The sequence below is a fragment of the Lissotriton helveticus genome, chromosome 1_1, assembly GCF_964261635.1.
Source record: "Lissotriton helveticus chromosome 1_1, aLisHel1.1, whole genome shotgun sequence".
In the NCBI taxonomy this organism is placed as follows: domain Eukaryota; kingdom Metazoa; phylum Chordata; class Amphibia; order Caudata; family Salamandridae; genus Lissotriton; species Lissotriton helveticus.
The window spans coordinates 676,265,367-676,284,482 of NC_136057.1; the positions used below are offsets into that span (position 1 = coordinate 676,265,367).

Consider the following 19,116-nt stretch of genomic DNA (forward strand, 5'->3'; position numbering starts at 1 on the left):
CTGGACGAAAGCCAAAACTGAAAATGATAATAAAACAAGGTGGTATAAGTGTTGGGACCAGTAGTGAAACTAGGTTACATATTACAGACTCGTGACTCTTTGTATCAAAGAGTGTTTGAAAGGTACCTGGAAGTGACAAGGTGTGCCACTTGTAAATAGTTGCAATGTCGCTCGAGTAGAAGTAGCTCAACTGGAGGTCGCAGTGCAGTCAGGGGTCTCTCATATATCGTATTTCTATAACCGGGCAAAGGTAAACATCAGAGAGGTCTAATGTCACATGATTTGAAAGGTGTAAACAATGTGCACAGGGGCCTACCTTCATGGAATAGCGTGTTAGCGAGATGGTCATACAGCGATCCCCTGGTATATAACGGGGCCAGACTGGGCTGGAGCCAACCTGAGGGGAAGATTGGAATGCTCGTTATAGGTATAGAAATACGATATATGAGAGACCCCTGACTGCACTGCGACCTCCAGTTGAGCTACTTCTAATCGAGCGACATTGCAACTATTTACGAGTGGCACACCTTGTCACTTCCAGGTACCTTTCAAACACTCTTTGATACAAAGAGTCACGAGTCTGTAATATGTAACCTAGTTTCACTACTGGTCACAACACTTATACCACCTTGTTTTATTATCATTTTCAGTTTTGGCTTTCGTCCAGTCCGTGTCCTGAGGAGAACCCATACTAACGTGGTGGTTCGAAACGCGTTGACCCTGAGCCTTGGAAAAATATTAAGGGTGCCACTAGGGCTGTTCAAATCCACACTGTGTGTCCCCTAGTTGTGCAACCCCTCAATTAGTTTTTTTTGATCCTTGGCTCAAGTAAGACAGGCAGGCAGTTCTCTGTAACCCGAGGCCCGCTTGTCTTCTGTACCTAATAACAAGGACTGGTTCCTAATGAGAATGTATCGTTAGGTATATTATGTATTGTTTTGTGTTGCTTGCATCAATTGACACATATTTTCTTCGAGCACTTGTACAGTTTATTATTGCACATTATTGCACATCTGTTGTTTTTATGTACTTTTTTTCACTGCTTGATAACTGTCTATCTGATGACATACTTTTAAAGTGATGAATGTTTTTCTAAAAATTTAAAAACCAAAATAAAATAGACAACCCTCCAGTACAATTTGACTGAGTGGGAACAAAATACGAAAAAATAATATCTGTCTGGCATTTTTGTTTGTTCTGCATATTTGAGTGGTCCAAGCCAGTACAGACACAGGACCCTAACCTTTCCCTTCCGTCTCGGGATTAAAAGAGCAGTCAACATTCTCAACCCCAGATGGGCATTATCAGTTCACTATGATGCCATTTGGCTTAAAGAATGCCCTTGCCGCTTTCCAAAGGTTGGTGAACTAAGTCCTAACTGGGTTGGAGTCTTTTGATGCGTATATATTGATGATATTGCTGTTTATAGCTCCAACTGGCAGGATCACCTGTCTCCCCAGCAAGTAATGATATGCTAGACCCTCCAGAAGCAGCCAATACTTGTTGGTGGTCCAATCCGGACACCGATCCTACAGAGACCGTCCGGCCAACGAGGGACGTCGGCACCGCAGAAGCCATCATCCAGAGTGGCCCACCTGTCCTGTTGATACTCCATCTCCAGGTCGTCACCTGAAGCAAGTGCCTCCGATTGCCACGACCCAACCCTTCTCAGCACCTCTGCATTGAGCCCCACAGCCCAAGTCCAAGTTAACTGACTAGGTCTCTAGCACCCATAGACCCCAAAGGCATGAGCTCACCTTTGAGTTCTGCCGGACTGGTCCCCCAGTCTCTCCCTGCAGCCTCTTCCTGCAGGCTCACAGAAACAGAGTGCCTCTGACTGCCGTTACCCGCTGGACTAAAGATCACTGCACATGAGTCCCATAGCCCGTGTCCAGATCAGCAGGAGGTGAACCCCGGCTCCAGAGACCCTATCCACCTGAAACCCCTTTGGGGTTTGAACTGACTGACACTCGCCACCCCCCGCCCAGTCTCCGCTTGCATTTTCTTTTTACAAGTACCGGTTCCGATTGCCATCAGAGAGTTGCCTGACACCAAAAAGTACCTCTGCACCCAGACACCTGCCTTGGACCCTGGCGCCTACTTACCTTAAGTCCTGAATACAGTCCTGTAAGTCGTTGACAAGTGGTCCTATGCAGTGTATGTTTCCCTATAGGTTACATTACAGTGAATATAGTATTTAAATGCTAAAACCTATTTTAAAAAGTACTTGCCTGTTAACGAAGATCTTGGTTCTTAAAATAATATAAAGATCTGTGTTATTTTTATTAATTGGTGTTGAATTTCTTTGAGTGTGTATCCCATTCATTGAATGTATATGTACAACAGATGCTCAACACTCCCCTTTGATTAGCCTAAGCTGCTTGACCACACTACCACAAAATAGAGCACTTGGGATTTTTGAAGAAAGCCCTGTAAACCTATACGCATTACCTACACAGTGTACTTTGTTTTAGTGCATTATCTAGAGAGCTTCCTACACTATAACCATTAGAATTGCTGTTATGTTACATTTCTTGTAAAAAAAGTCAGATAACATTACACACACACAATATAATGTATGGCAAGTCTTTATTCCATAAGTCTCCAGGCACTTTTCAGGCTCCATCTGAGGAGAGTGATCAACATTTTAAACTGTCACCTTAAGGGGTGTGAACCATGTGAGTGGAGGCGGACGGGAGGACAAGGACTGGATAATACCACAGCATTCATATTTATTCAACAGATGTAGGATAGGACACCACATAAAGTGGAAAGGTATAACAATAAGCAATAAGCCAAGGTAAATGCTAACGCATCTCCTTCCTAAAGGAAACACAATTTAACCCATATCTTTGTGCCACTTTGGTACACATTGATGTCTATTACTTTCTTCCCTTGCTTCCATCTTTTCATTGCTCATCTGAATTATAGTAGATCTCATTGCCTAATGTTTGACAATCATGGGCACTTCACAAGCCTATCGATGCTCCATGTTTGGGCCATTGTCGATCATCCGTCATCACAAAATGGCGTTTAGCAAACACGCTCTCTTTGTCATCATGAGCCTCTGGTTTCTTCCCCCCTCCTAGTCACCCACTGCCCAATTACACTGTTTGACCCCTGTATGACATCATATCATATCTTCTCTTATGTTTATATTGGTTATGTAAACCTTGTATCCCCTGACCATTCTGTCCACCCAAACTGAATCATCACTATCAAGCAAGTTTGGACTTAGTTTAGGAATATGAACAGGGACAACTATGTAATCCGATTAGGCATGGTATGGTACAACCACAACATTTCATATATAGATTTCTTTACAGAGTAACTATTAATGCAGAACAAGTGAGTTCCTTTATCATAAAGTTAATTCTTTCTAATAACCCATTCACCTTAGGGCAATACAATGAAGTTTTGTGGTGAACAATGGATAGTTTAGACAAAAACACTTTCATTTTCTTAGAAGTGAATTGAACACCATTATCTGTAACCAGACTTGTGAAAATGCCTTCTACAAAGATGTTATCCTTCATAAAGTTTAGTAAAGTGCTTGTGTTAATCTTGGTCACCATGTTAGATTTGATAATCAATTGTCACTAACACAAGCCCTAACTTGTCCAATGGTTTATCAAGGACTACTGCAGGAGCTGCAGAGACTTTCCTTTTAAACATATTCTTATCGCTAATGGCAAAACAGTTGCTAACTTTCTGCTTAATGATAGAATCCAAACCTGGAAACCAGTATAATGTTATTACTTTGCTCTTGGTGATGCTTGGTGAAGCTGCTGGCCAAGTGACACTTGTTCAAGATCTGCAATTTTTTCCAATAGTCCTCTATGTGGTATTACTTTTTCATTTCTAAAAACATTGTCTTTGGTTATGCTTAGCTAATTTCTCACTTTCCAGAAGTTCTTTTAACTCCTCCTATGGGTCACTGCTTTTTGAAGACCATTTCTTCATAATATTCTCCATAATTTGTGGAGTTTTTCATCCTTTTGCATACATTCTTTGCTCACAACTATGATGATTGCTGGTATATATATCACAAATATGTATTCTCTACAGGTACACATGACAAGAAATCAGCAGCTAGGTTCAGATTACCTGGAACATACTGTACTTTGAAACAATACCCCACTAAGCCTAAAACCCTCCTTGCAATTAGGGTAGCGCTATGTTCTGCTTCTTTAGTGGTAAACCGGAATGTAAGGGGTCTATGATACGTTCTTATCATAAATTGTAGCCCCTACAAGAATAACTTGAAATGCTTTACCACCCAAAAGTAAAGTAACTTCCTTTTCTGCCACAGAATACATACAGTCCGAATTAGGAAAAGGACAGGAGGCAAGTGCATTTTTTCTTTTCTCCTTACTACCTGAGAAAGTGTGGCTCCTAAGTGTTTATTACTTGCATCAGTAGTTACAATCATTTACTTTTAAACATTGAAATTACCGAGACAGGGTGCAGAAATTATGGCACTTTGTATCGCATCTGAAGTTTCTTTGCATGTTTAATACCAAATGAAAAGATTTTCTTTCCTCAACAGCACACTTAGGGTATCAGTAATGTCTGCAAAGGGGGCGTGGCTTGGAGGCCAATGGAGAAAGTCACGTGAGTGACGGGCTCCGCCAGAAGACACGAAATTATCCTGGTAAAATGAGGCATTGACCCTGCCTGATGCCACCGGTGAACGAGTAGCAGGGGGCGACTGTACTGGTGAGGTTTCGCCGCCAAGCTGTGCGGAGTTACGGCGCAGCTGACGGGGTTTTGGCCCGGGAAGGCGGAGTACGACATCGGCAAGATGAAGCCGAGTACACCGGAGCTGGCATCGGGAATAGACGCCGCATCCCGGAGGAGGTGCTGACTGTGCGACGCGCTGGAGGAGCGGGCTGAACACAGATCCCTGGCTTAGTCATCGGGGGCGCATCGGAGAGCGGAGCGAGGGGCTGGGGCACCCATCGGACAGATCAGACCCGGAGCTCGGAGGCGGTGACGGAGGGCCGGCGCTACGTTCCTGGAGACCTTTCCGCCCCCTGAGACTGCGGAAAATGCGGCGCTCCGTGAGATACGACTGACATGGCCAGAGCAGGAGCACAACGGACCCCGACCTCGCGCTGGTAAGTGGGGCGTGGCGAGATCGAGGACCGCGGACTGCGGAGGTGGGCGCGGGACCTCGAGATTGTTGTGGCCTGCAAGCTGGTGCCGGGGAGGGCGGAAGTACTTGGCTGCGCCTGTAGGCCCTCAATGGGATTTCTTCGTGTGAGAGACGATTGTTGGCGGCATACCTGCACCTGAATTAGCGGCGTCATATGGGCGGCATTGAGGGGCTCGGGCACTGCAGGGACGAAAGGAATCTGCAGGCCCAAGACGGAGCAGCATTGGGGGATTTATTTCCAGCGGGGAGTAGTGCCTGATGGAGCGCGAGGGGATTAGGATCGTTTAAGGCCAGAGACTCCTCCAGCCACTATTGATATCGGCCCCCATACTCAGTGGACAGGGCGGCTCTACCAGAACAGGAACACTGTGACGATGGTAGGTTCTCCTTGCCTGCGGCGCTGGTAAGTGGACCGTGGGAGAAAGACTGCAGCTAGCGCAAGGCACAGGAGCAGTGGTGACCTGAGACGCGCTCCATTGGGTAATGGATCTAATGGTTAGCAGAGCGGGGGCATAATTTGGACATGAGCGAGACATAGTGTTTATACACCCCTGAATTCGACCAGGACAGCAAACGGGCGAGGAGGCATCTACACAGTGGGACCCCCAGTACTGGGCGTGATAAGGATGACAGGCACATTGCTCCCACCATCTGCAGATTGCCCCAGCGACTAGCAGTCTCCTAAACAAGTCCATATAATACTGCAGGATCTAGCACTTGCTGAAGGCAGGCACATTGTCTCGCCGGGGTGCCTTGCAGAAACACCTTGAATTTACTGGGGCAGAGGCTACTGGTCCACAAGAGACTGCAGTCAGCTAACAAATATCATATTTGAGGAGCAGGTACCCAGAGTTCTCGAAAAGAAAAGGAAAATTTTTGCCACATTGCCCATTGACTGCTAAATAGAGCTCGCTCATAACCTCCTGAGAGTTGACGGAATTTGTATTGACGGCCTCCAGTATGGGGAAACTGAAGGGGAAAAAGGAAGGAGCGCAGCCATTATCTGACAGCGAACCGCCTGGCCAAGTAGACCTAGATGCACAAGTGGCACCTCATGACCCGGCCATGCAGCAGCAATTTGATAAAATCCTGGCAGCTATTGCGGACTCCCGCACGGCTCTACAACAAGATATAGCGCAGGTCGCCACAGGTCTTGGACTACTACGTGCGGACCACTCTAAATTGGCGGACAGGGTGAAGGTGGTGGAGGGGGCACTTCAGGAAGTGGAACCGGCACAGAAGGCGCTGCAGGCAACGGTGACATGCGCTCTAGATCGTATCACAGCACTGGAGAAGTGCGCTGAAGATGCCGAAAGTAGAAATAGGCGGAATAACATCCGAGTAGTAGGCCTGCCCGAGAAAGCAGAAGGGGCGGACATGGTGCGATACCTGGAGACTTGGTTGAAAACGGTAGTAGCACCAAAGGGACTATCATCCTTTTATACCTTGGAACGCGCACACCGAGTACCAGCGAGACCGCCACAGCAGGGGCGGCCCCCGCGTCGTGTGGTGGCCCGCCTACTACATTTCCGGTACAGGGATTTGCTCAAAAAGCGCGCCCTGATGACCCCTTCCATGTCGGAAATAGCAAGGTTAACCTGTTCCCAGACTATACTTTTGAAATCCAAAGGCGCCGCTCTTCCTTACTGTCGGTCAAAAGGGAGCTGAGAGGGGAGGGGCTTCAATATTCACTGTTGTTCCCAGCTAAACTGAGGATAATCGTGGATGGCAAGACCTACTTCTATGAAACCCCGGAAGAAGCATGGACATGGCTGGAATCCTACAGAGCTGGAAAGGATGATCGGGGACGAGAGACCCGAGCGGCTTCCGAAGGGCTCCCACAGCGCAAGTCGCAGAGACTCCGGCAACGGCGGCGAGGCCTTCCACATCCCAAACAGAGATGGAGCGGCGGGGAGTGCTAGACGCAGTGTCTGTATTCTCGGGTACCCAGGGGATGCACTCTCCGGAGGGCACTGATTCAGAGAAGGACAATGACCACTACGAGACTGAGGCCTCAGAGGCGGGCAGTGTTAAAATACCGTCGGTCACACCAGAGACAGCAGATGGGCTACTGGATGATTAAAGGCGGAACTCTGAGAGCTTGATGTGGAACTGATGGGGGAGATGCTGACTGCTACTGACGAAATGACATGCTATGATTGAATGAGTCGAGGGGGGTGGAGAGTGCCTCTGTGTTAGATAAGCTGAGATGACTGCAATATTAGGAGAGAATTGTTGAGGTTGACGCTGGCGATTAGGGGGAGGGGGAATGCATGATGTATTCTTAGGTTGGGTTGTTAGGGCGGGGGTGTATAGGATATAAGCAGCAACAGTTGGCATTGAGCTCCCCCCCGTTGCCCATAAGGCGTACCCGCAGTTACTACTGGAGGGCTTGGACGTGTGCTAAATGTTACAAGTGGTTTGGATGGGGACTAGCAGTTTTGTTCTAGGTCCTGTTCTGGGGGGGATGGGGTTGTTTGGTAGCTGGGAGAGGGGAAGTGTTTGGGAATCCACCGGTGTGGTTGCTGAAGTACGAATTGAAATGTGGAAACTACCTGATGGCGCTGGGGGCGACACCTGATTGAGGCTGCATTACCTGGAACGTGAGGGGACTCCACACAATGACACGGCACCACAAGATCCATGCATACTTGGTCAGAAGAGGGATACACATAGCGTTGCTCCAGGAAACTCACCTTACTAAGACAGAGGGGTTAGCTTTACAGCGAAGATGGAGAGGACAGGTATTTAGTACAGCCTTTTCTGCGTTTGCAAGGGGTGCATTGATATGGATTCGGGACGGGATTCCTTTCCAGGTAACGAACCAGACCATAGATCCTGAAGGCAGGTTTGTAGCCATAGAAGGAAGACTCCGGGGAGGGAGATAGCGCTTTGCAGCATTTATGCACCCAATGTTGATCAAGTGCGCTTCCTAGACCGCTTATCTGGTACACTGGCACATTATCTGGCAGGCCCTATAGTGTTGAGGGGGGACTTCAATTCTATAGCGGATACTTCACAAGATAGGTCGCACCCCCCACTGGCGGACTCACCAGTACATAGATTAACTAAAGGTAGGCTGAACTGGCAGAATAGGTGGACGTTGGTGGACATATGGCGCACACATCATCCTCATGATAGGGACTACTCATATTTCACTCCGATGCATGACCTGCATGTTCGACTGGACGCAGTGCTATGCTTCACAGGCATGGTGCCATACATAGTGCACACTGAGTACCTCACCAGAACATTGTCTGATCACAATCCGTTGCTGTTCTCTATACACTGGATGGCAGAGAAGTCTGCCATCCCCACCTGGCGATTGCGTCCAGAGACATTAGAGGACCCGCTTTTTCAGAGGGAGGTGGGCAAAGGAATAACACATTTCTTTGCTGAGAATGCGGGAACAGTATCCACAAGAGCAGTGGAGTGGGATGCCTTTAAGGTAGTGATAAGGGGGCTGTGTATTGGCAAGCAGGTAGGGGTGAGGAAGGTACTCCTACAGGATGTGGATAAGGCTGAGGTTAGATTGAAGAGGGCGGAGCTAGCAAGGCCAGGGCACCCCGAAGTTCAAACGGAGGTAGCTGAAGCTAGAGAAGAGGTGGCAGCAGCGATAGAGAGATTGCGTTGCTTCGATTATAAAACTTATATTACGAAAGTGCATGCTGAAGGAGATAAGGCAGGGACACTGCTAGCCTGGCTGTCCAACCCGACGAAGCAGGGATCACCCATATTAGCACTGGAAGATAGGGACGGCGAGGTGGTATTTACTCGGAATGAGATATTGAACAGATTCATCAACATCATCTCCTACTCCGACGACACCCAACTAATACTCTCCCTCACCAAAGACCCAGCCACCACCAAAACCAACCTCCAGGAAGGAATGAAAGACATCGCAGAATGGATGAAACTCAGTCACCTGAAGTTGAACTCAGACAAGACGGAGGTCCTCATCCTCGGACAATCACCTTCCTCCTGGGACGACTCCTGGTGGCCCACAGAGCTGGTCTCCGCACCAAAACCCACGGACCACGCACGCAACCTGGGATTCATACTGGACTCCTCCCTCACAATGGCCAAGCAAGTCAACGCCATCTCGTCATCTTGCTTCAACACTCTGTGCATGCTCCGTAAGAACTTTCGGTGGATCCCCACCGAAACCAGAAAAACCGTCACCCAGGCCCTCTTCACCAGCCGACTGGACTACGGAAACGCCCTATACGCAGGAACCACAGCCAAACTTCAGAAACAACTCCAGCGCATACAGAACCCCTCCGCGCGACTCATCCTCGACATCCCCCGCCACAGCCACATATCCGCCCACCTGAGAAACCTGCACTGGCTCCCCGTCAGCAAGAGGATCGCGTTCAGGCTCCTCACCCACGCACACAAAGCACTCCACGACAATGGCCCCAAATACCTCAACAACCGCCTCTCGTTCTACACCCTCACCCGCCAGCTACGCTCTGCCAGCCTTGCCCTCGCCACCGTCCCACGGATCCGGAGAACCACCACCGGAGGAAGATCGTTCTCCTACCTGGCAGCCAAAGCATGTAACTCCCTCCCCACACACCTACGACTGACCGAGGACCATCTCACCTTCAGGAAACACCTCAAGACCTGGCTCTTTGAGCAGTAGCGACACCCTCCCCCTTCTCCCTCCAGCACCTTGAGACCCTCACGGGTGAGTAGCGCGTTCTATAAATTTATTGATTGATTGATTGATTCTTGCAGTATTATTTTATAGGAGTTAGCTGGTGGCGGGGGACTCTGAAATCAACTCTTTTTTGAGTGGCCTAATCATTCCAGGTCTGGAAGTAGAACAGGCTCAATGTTTGGGCCGAAACATAACGATGGAGGAAATCAAAAGTGCTATTAAGCACATGCCTGTAATAAAACGCCAGGAGTAGATGGGCTGCCGATAGAGTTCTACTGGAGATACGTAGATTTGTTAGCTCCGAGACTATTAGAGGTATATAATGAGGCGAAAGAACTAGGGCAACTCCCGGGATCCATGCGGGAAGCACTCGTAATTCCACTACTGAAGCAGGGGTGGGTAGGTACGGACACGGCCTCTTATCGCCCGTTGTCAATGTTGACAACTGATTACAAGATTCTGAGCAAGATTTTAGCGACTCGCCTCTTACAGCATATGATTGCGTTGATCCATGAAGACCAAGCTGGGTTTATCCCGACAAGGAACACAGCTTCTAATGTGCGACGGTTGGTGAGGATAATGGAAAAGGAACATGAAGCGCAACGACCTATGGTGTTATCAGTGGCTATAGAGAAAGCCTTTGATAGCTTAGAATGGATGTATTTGTACAAGACTCTGACACGTTTCGGAGTAGGAGACTATTTTGTGAACTGGACGAGGGTTTTATATACTTCCGCGGTAGCCAGGGTAAGGGTGGGAGCATTGATCTCACCTCAATACCCAGTGGCCCGGGGGACGAGACAGGGGTGCTCGCTCTCCCCTTTATTGTTTGCTCTAGCGATAGAACCCCTGGTGGTAAATGCTAGAATGGGTGAGAAATATGATGGACTGGTGTACAGAGGAGATCAACAGCATATTTCATTGTACGCCGATCTGTTGATGTTCCTAGAGAACGCAGGAGGGGCACTGGACGGGGCTGCACGATTGCTGTCAGAATTTGGAGATATTTCGGGCTTACGAGTAAATTGGTACAAGACATGTTTGTTCCCTGTGAGATTGGGAGGATCACCACCCTATGCGCCTAGGGAATTGAGATGGGAACCGACCTGCCTAGCATCCCTAGGTGTATATATCTACCATGGGGCCAATGACATGCTGGAAGGAAATGTGGTAAGATGCATGCGAGGGCTGAAAGGAAGCATGACCTTTTGGGCTACTCTCCCGCTGTCTGTAACGGGTCGGATAGCTTTATTGAAAATGGTGGCATTGCCTAGGCTGTTACATGTTTTCAGAACACTGTTAGTCTGGATACCGTGCTCAGTGTTTAAATCATTACAATATTTGATTGTAGGTTTCTTATGGGGATCTGGCAGACGAAGAGTAGCCCAGGCAACGCTGATTAGACCAAAGGCGGTGGGCGGATTAGCGGTTCCCGACTTTGAATTATATTATCTGGCAGCCCAATTACAGATATTGACACAGGCAGTGGCGAGAGAATTTAGGGCCCTGAGCACCTGCGAGGTAGGGGTATACCACGACATGTCATATCCTTTATAATCATGCAGCAAAAGCTAGACATTAGAGAGCTATCCATGGAGGAAAGGATGCTGAGGTTGTGCTGGAATCGCTCACAACGTAGAGCGGGAGTGCTGCACCCTTATGCGCCTGAAATCCATTAGGGATGATCAATGCGCTGCCCCATGGTGGGGATTGGACGGCTCTACAGGATTGGGAACAGGCGGGGATTCAGGTAGTTGGGGACCTTTATGAAGATGGAGTACTGTTACCCTACCAGGTGTTTCAGGAGAGATATGATCTGCTTAGAAGAGGTTATTTATTACATGTTGCACTAGTATATGCACTACGAGTACAATGGAGGTATGGGCTCGCTGAACCCAAACTAACGCAGGCATGCCAATACAAGATGATGGCAGCGGGGACCTTTAAGGCGGTCACATGTCTATATGCCAGAATGCTGAATGAGGAGCTAACCCCACCTGATACACTGAAGGCGAAATGGGAGGTAGGCATAGGCAAACCCATACCTGAGATAACATGGGAACAGATAGTGCGTAGAGCCTGGAAAAGCACAAGGAATGCGCGATTTCAGTTGGTACACTCCTATATTCTACACAGGGCGTATTTAACACCGGGTAGGATTAGGAAGTATTTTAAGGTGGACGATGCAGCGTGCCCCCGATGCGCGAGTGAGGGAGCAGAGTTGGAACACATGTTATGGGAATGTCCAAAACTTGGGGACTACTGGGAAGAAGTAGGAGACATACTGAACATAACCACGGAGCCCCAATTAACTTTTGACATGGCAACATGCATACTGCACTGGTTCCCTCACACAAGCAAGACCAAGGTAACAAGCAAATTCGTAGACATGGGATTACTGCTAGCGAAGAGGGAAATAACAAGGCGTTGCATAGCAAGAGAAGGCCCCAGTAGCAAGAGATGGAAGGCTGAGTTTTTAAAATGGGCAAGGAGTGAGAGTGCAATTAGGTATCAACAAGCACGACGGTTAAATAATGAAAAAGCGCTGGACTCTGCGAATGCATGGGAAACTTTAGTGAAATCTTTATCTGATCCCCAAGAGGAGGAAGAGTAAGTGAAGGGATGTGGATCATATGAGAGCCCCTTGCGACAAATGTATACTAAGGAAGGAGTTTACTGATAGCTACAGCGTGGCATGGGATTACAGAGAGGCTTAAGGCAACACACACCGGTGGGGAGGGGTGGGGTGAGGTAGTAGGGTGTGTGGTAAGTTTTATAGTGGAAGTTATTATATGTATGTTGGAAACATTCGGGGATATGGTTAGATTGATTATGTACTAGGATAGATCATTGAGATGCTACTGACTGATCCGGGGGATATAGATGTGGGGAGATGATATACTGATCAACATGGAAGTTGGAAAGGAATATTGAACATTGTATGTTGTGAATATAAAACCAATAAAATATGGTTTCAAATCAGTAATGTCTGCAAAATCTGGCATTTACCCCTTTTTGTTGCGTAAGGCCAGTGCAAGAGGCGAACCTCAATAATTTGCTGCACCTCAATATTTTATGCACCCCAATTTTTACCCTAGGTAATTTGGATCGCTGATTTCTTATTGATCTACAGGCAAGAAACTACCCTCCCCAACAATAACCCATTAATTAGCAGAGTAGAATTCGAAATGGAAGCTGGGAATTCTCAATAACTGAGTTCTAGATCTAAATTAAGTATAAAAGGTTTATTACAGAATTTTTCATATAAATGCTAATGAAAAAGTGCATAGTTTGCAAACAAGGTTCAAATACAAATCATACAATCATAGTAATATCCCTATTTAGGCAACTACGTCTCTCCGGATTCTAAGTGTCAAACTCATAAAGAGTACTGCCAACATCCTAAAGGAGAAAGTCTCAGAAAAATCGGATAGTCTCAGGAGGAAAATGAGAAGAACTTTCAAAATTGTGTTTTTTTTGTGGTTTTTTTTTATAATCAACTTTATTAGTTTTATAAGAACAGAGAAAATTCATTGGTTGCAGTTCAATAAGCACGAAAGGGAACATTACAGGATTGATTGATGACAAAAATAGGGTCGGTCCATCAGAGTCTAACACAACAGACTGTACTGTGGATACAGGGTGACATGGATTAAAGGAAGACAGATCATCATGGTGGCAGCATACTAAACCATTTACCCCACACTTTGTTGAATAATTCAGGACATCCCCGAGCTTCAAATAGGACCTCCTCCTGGATCCCACACCAGTCCACTCCCCTCCTCCATCCTTGTACAGTAGGTGCCTTAGCCTGTGACCAATGCGCTGCTATGTCCCTCTTGGCCAATGCCACAGCTGTCCCCAAGAGGCGCTAGTCCATCCTAGAGCCATCCAGGCCATCAAAGACCCCCAACAGCATACGCATCGGATCGTGTGGAACTTCCCACCCCAGGGCCTGCGTAAGTTCAAGCTCCACCCTCCTCCAAAACGGCGCCAGTGCCGGACACCACCACACCATGTGATAAAAATCGGCAGGGGCTGAGGCACAGCTCGGGCGTGCTGGAAAGGGCTTCAACCGAGCCCGGAATAGACGTGCCGGGGTGAGATATTATAATTGAAGGTAGTATAATTGGACCAGACGCAGCTTGGAGGACGTGGTCAAGGTTTTAGGCGCCATGAGGGCGTCCCTCCAGTCTGCCTCTTCTAGGGGGCCCAGCCAACCCTCCCAGCGGGTCCTGAGCCGATCTAGGGAAGCGGGACAATTTTTCACCAGGGATCGATATATGCGGGACACTCCCCCTCTACCCAAGTTCCCCATCATCACCTGAGCCTCCAATGGGCTAAACTCTGGAAGGGAGACAGGAGGTGAGACATGCGTGTAGAGGGTGTGTCTGAGTTGCAAGTATCGATAGAGTTGGGAAAGAGGAAGAGCGTGATGCTGCTGCAGGTCTGCGAAGGAACGGATGTGGTCCCCCACCCAGACATCTCCGTGCACTGAAACTCCAATTAGGTCCCACCTGCGGAACCTCTACAGGGACGAGACCTCCCGCATCCATGGCCCATGCCAAAGTGGTGTCTGCCGAGTGAGTTTCCGGCCCCACCCCACGTGGCGTAGGACCGTGCACCAGGCCAGAAACACCGTCCTGGTGACCGTGGTCATGGCCTGTGGCACTGGACTACCATACAGAAATGCCTGGACCTGTGTGAAGTCAACACAGTGAGTTCCACATGATGGGCAGGGTCGGACCAGCCGCCCGCATACCAGTCGTGGATGACGATAAGTTTTGTGGCCAGGTAGTAGAGGTGAAGATTGGTCACCCCCATACCCCTGTCGAAGGGGGGAATGCGACAGTGTGCCAGTGATAAGCGTGGTCTCCTGCCTCCCCCCAAAAAACGGATGAGGATGCCGTCAAGCTCACAAAACCAACTACCCGGAAGGTGGACCGTGATGTTCTGCAGTATGTAAAGGAAACTGGGGAGGACCATCATTTTGAAAAGCGCACTTCTGCCTAGGGGGTTTAGGGGAAGGGTCTGCCACTTCTTGAAGTCCGCCTTCATCCTGATGACAAGGGCCCACTCAAGCTCCGGTAGAAGAGCTACCCAGACGCCAAGGTATTTGACCGAGTGCCTCCTAAGGGGAATAACCGACTACCAGTCGTAGCACTCTCTGGAGGGATGCAGTGGGACCAGAGTGGCCTTCGCCGCGTTGAGACGAAGTCCAGAGACCCTCTTGAAATACTAGAGGACCTTCAAGCACCTGGGGCCAGAACTTACGGGGTTCGCCAAATAGAGCAGCACGTCGTTCACATATAGGGCTATCTTGTCCACTTGGCTCGAGTCCCAGGCCCAACCCGGAATAAGTGGGTCCTGTCGGATGAGCGCCGCCAGGGGCTCCATTGCCAACGCGAACAGGAGCGGTGAGAGAGGGCACCCCTGACGCGTGCCCCTCCGGATCGGGAAGGCCTCGGAGAGCTCTCCGTTAATGAGTACACGGGCTTGGGGGTTGGTGTAGAGAACTGTAATGAGACAGCGGAACGAGGGACCGAAACCCTACATGGGCTTGGGGGTTGGTGTAGAGAACTGTAATGAGATGGCGGAACGAGGGACCGAAACCCATCCTGTCCAGCACATCTTGCAGGTAATCCCAATTAACCGTGTCAAAGGCCTTTTCGAGTCTATGAAAAGGAGGGCTAGGTATGGGGTTAGCCGATCACGGTGGGCCAGGGCCAGGTGGAGGCGACGAATGCAGTGGTGGGTGCCTCTAGCTGGCATGAACCCGTATTGGTCGGGGTGGACCAGGTCCTGCAGGAGGGGTCGGAGTCTGAGCCAAGACGGTGGCGAAGAGATTGATCTCCGTGTTGCTCAGCGAGATCGGGGGGTAGTCCGTACAACTCAAGGATGGCGGCTGCGTATTTGGAATACCCACTATCGTGGCCAAATCTGACTCAGGTGGCAATGTGCCAGTCTCCGCCACATGGCAGAAGGGATCCAGCAGGTGGGGGGCCAAAATATCTCGAAAGGCCGCGTAGGGTACCTCTCGGGACCAGGCGTTTTACTGGGGTGTAGGAGTGAGATGGCGTCTTGGATCTCCTCCAGGGTGAAGGGGCGGTCCAGAGTGTCCGCAGTCTCTTGAGAGAGAGAGAAGGCAGTCTGGTACCAGTTCTGTCCAGCAGAGCGGCCAGAGGAGCGCCCGAGGGTCGAGCAGCGTAGAGGTGCACGTAGAAGGTAGCAAAAGTGTGTGCTATGGCCGCTGAAGTCCCTTGGGGGGGGGGTTCCATCATTTAAGCGGACCTCAGGAATAATACGGTTAACTTTGGGATAAGACACAAGGTTGTGGAGGAGCTTGCCGTTCTTAACCCCCCATCCATAAATGTGAGCTACCGATGAGTGCCAGAGCATTTTTGCCGATTCCAGCTAGATGCGGCGGATCTCCTCGCGAACCGCTGCTAGTTGCCTGGAAGAATCCCCCGACCCCCAGAGAGTTGGGCAGCTTCCGGCTGTGTCGCCCGGGATTCCAGCTGTGTGAGCTGGGCTGTCAGTTCTGACCGCTTCGCGTGGACCAATCCTCTGACCACTCCTCGGACAACGGCCTTGCCTGCCTCCCACGGCGTTCCTGGTGAGGGAACCAAGCTCGCATTGGTGGAAAAATAGTGACGGAGTTCCTGGCCGACTGATTCCACTAACTCCGAGTCCTGCAAGAACCATGCGTTCAGCCGCCAGACCGCTCGTGGACCCGTCGGAGAAAACCCCAGCCGGAGGGAAACGGGAGAATGATCCGAAATCCCTCTGGGCAGGATCGCGGCGCCAGATACCATCTGGCAGCCGGTGGCCGGCATTAGGAGAAGGTCAATGCGGGAGTGAGTATGGTGGGATGCCGACGTGTGGGTGTACCGATCCTCGCTGGGGTTCCACACCCGCCACACGTCAGAGACCCAGGGCAGAGGTCCAACTTGACAGGGACTTAGCGGAGGTGACACGGGCCTCGGACGGGGTCCCCGTTGTATCACGCAGGGGCTGGAAGACGGCATTGAAGTCTCCCCCAACCACCGTAAGACCCTGCGGGAGGGAGGAAATCACTTGTGTAAGGTGGCGGAGTGTTGGAGGCAGGAGGGCAGGGGGAATGCAAAGGCTCAGGAGGTTTAAGGGGCGTCCTTCCATAGTAACCGAGACCACCAAATAAAGGCCCTGCACATCTGTCTCCGTGGCAGCCAGGGTAAAGGGAATGCCTTTCCGAAGTAAGATAGCCACCCCCTGGGAGCCCCGTGTGAAGCCTGAGTGCCAAACTCTGTCAAAGCCGTAACGGGCTAGGAAGTTAGATTGTGTACCCAGGATGTGGATGGGTCTAGGCCTCCAAGGAAGAGGAAGGGGGGGCAGGCACCCACGTGCGCCACCCGACACAGCAGCCGATCTACCCCTCCCCAAGTCGCGGTGCACCTCACGGCCCGCAGCCATTGGGTGGAGAAAGGCCCCGCAGGCCAAGGTGGGCCAGGAAGAATGCCGGGCCCCCAGAGTTGGCACTCCGTCCCTCTGGCCCCAAGGCAGGCAAGGAAGCCAGCCTGCGTCACAACAAGCCCTGCCGCCAGCAGACCAATGCCTCCACCGCAGCAGGAAGGGAAGTTCTGGGTCAGCCGCCCCCCTCCGTCGCAGGTCTTGTAACACTCGCTTCCCCCGCACCCCCAAGGCTGCGGGGGGCGCGAAGAGTCACCGTAGGCCAGAGGGGGGGAGAGGAGCGCTTCAGCGGGGGCCTATGCGGAGGCCCGATGAGAGGCCCACTCAGGTCCCAGAGCTAAAGACCCAGCCCCGGGCGCGGCCCGACCAGCCCCCCAGCTCCGTAATGCACAGTCCCGCGCCTTCAGCCGTGGCTGCAGTCCCACCGGCTCGCGTCACCGCGACCCGACTCGGCCGCCGAAGGAGTCAATGGAGCGGAAGCCTATTCAGCAAAACGCCCGCCTCCTCACCTCCTGCGTCTGCAGCACCCGACGTCTCCGGTGGCAGGCACCTTCGCCATCGGCCCGGCGGCCGCGCCGCCCAGGGCTCTGCGATCACTCCCATGCACCAAGGCAGCAAGTCTCGGAGCTGTCTTCTCGGGCAGGCCCAGGCCCAGATGCGATCGGGAAACGCCACATCCGGCACCACCCAGCCGCTGTCTCCTCCTGATGTCCCCGTCGCTGGGGGGGGCGCGGGTGCCGCTCCGTTTCCAAGTGCCGCCACCGCACTTCAGGACCGGCCCACACTCCCCGCAGGCACCGGGGCGGAATGGCAGTCCGCACGGTCAGGTCGCCGCCGAGAGGGCCTCGGGGGGGGGGGGGGGGGCAAAGCGGATGACAGCAGTCCGGGCTCCCGGCCGAGATATCAGGCCTAGGAGGTCGCCATTTTAAGAGAGGAAGGACACCCAGAGCAGAGGGTCGGCGAGGACGGCACAGGCATCAGGCAGGTCCCCAGAAGCATTGAGGCGATGCAGGTAAGTGGCAGGATGCGTCCCAGAGACTCTGGGGCAATGATGGCTGGAGAAAGTGGGCTGATGCGAGGCGGATGACGAAGGGGGGCAGAGCACTCTTAGAGTGCGACCGCCATCTTGACGCCTCAAGCCACGCCCCCCCAAATTGTTTTTTTTTAATACACATTTTATGCATAGACAATTAGCAAAACTGCAGATTCCGAATTATATGATCATGGTTAAGTCACATTGGTAAATCAAAAGCAGCTTCGTAATAAGAAAAGGGTTAGTGTTAAGAGTTTTAATTAAGGTAAGAGAAAATCTTCTGCCTGCTGCCTCCGCGACTGCACTCCGGGGATGTACAATATAATATAAACATTTCTCAACCAATAGCTATTAGAATTGGGTTTTTCTGCTTAACTACATTGGAACTTCCAGCGGAAATCCTTCAAAATGATACATCAGGTACACTGTAGAAAGTTTTTCTTCCCCATCAGTGTGGTCGGTCTTTTTTATTACGGTGTCCAATTTTTTTTACATTTACTCTTGATTTCGTGGAAGTGACTAGTTTTGTCCTGTTATCAATCTGGAACAGAACATATGGAGTCCGTGCTGCGTACACCAGACTTAGTGTGCATTTTGGTGCAGTTTATTTTTCCACAAAACCAGTAAAATAGTGAGTTGCTATACTACTGTGCATCACAAGAGAAATTATTACACCAATTTGATAGTTCACTATTGCAAATTCACAAACTAATTAGTAGGTAAACTCCTTTGCACAAACTTGATTTTACAAAGACCATGCAAAGGTGCATCCTTTCAAACGTTTATGGAGTAAGTTGCAGTTCATGTTGAATC

General features: G+C 50.3%; 1 protein-coding gene across 3 annotated transcripts in view; it reads left to right on the forward strand.

Moving 5' to 3' along the window:
• The window catches only part of DMTF1 (cyclin D binding myb like transcription factor 1), a 517,741-nt gene that overhangs the window by 146,263 nt on the left and 352,362 nt on the right, over positions 1 to 19,116 (forward strand). The gene's annotated exons all lie outside the window — the stretch shown is intronic.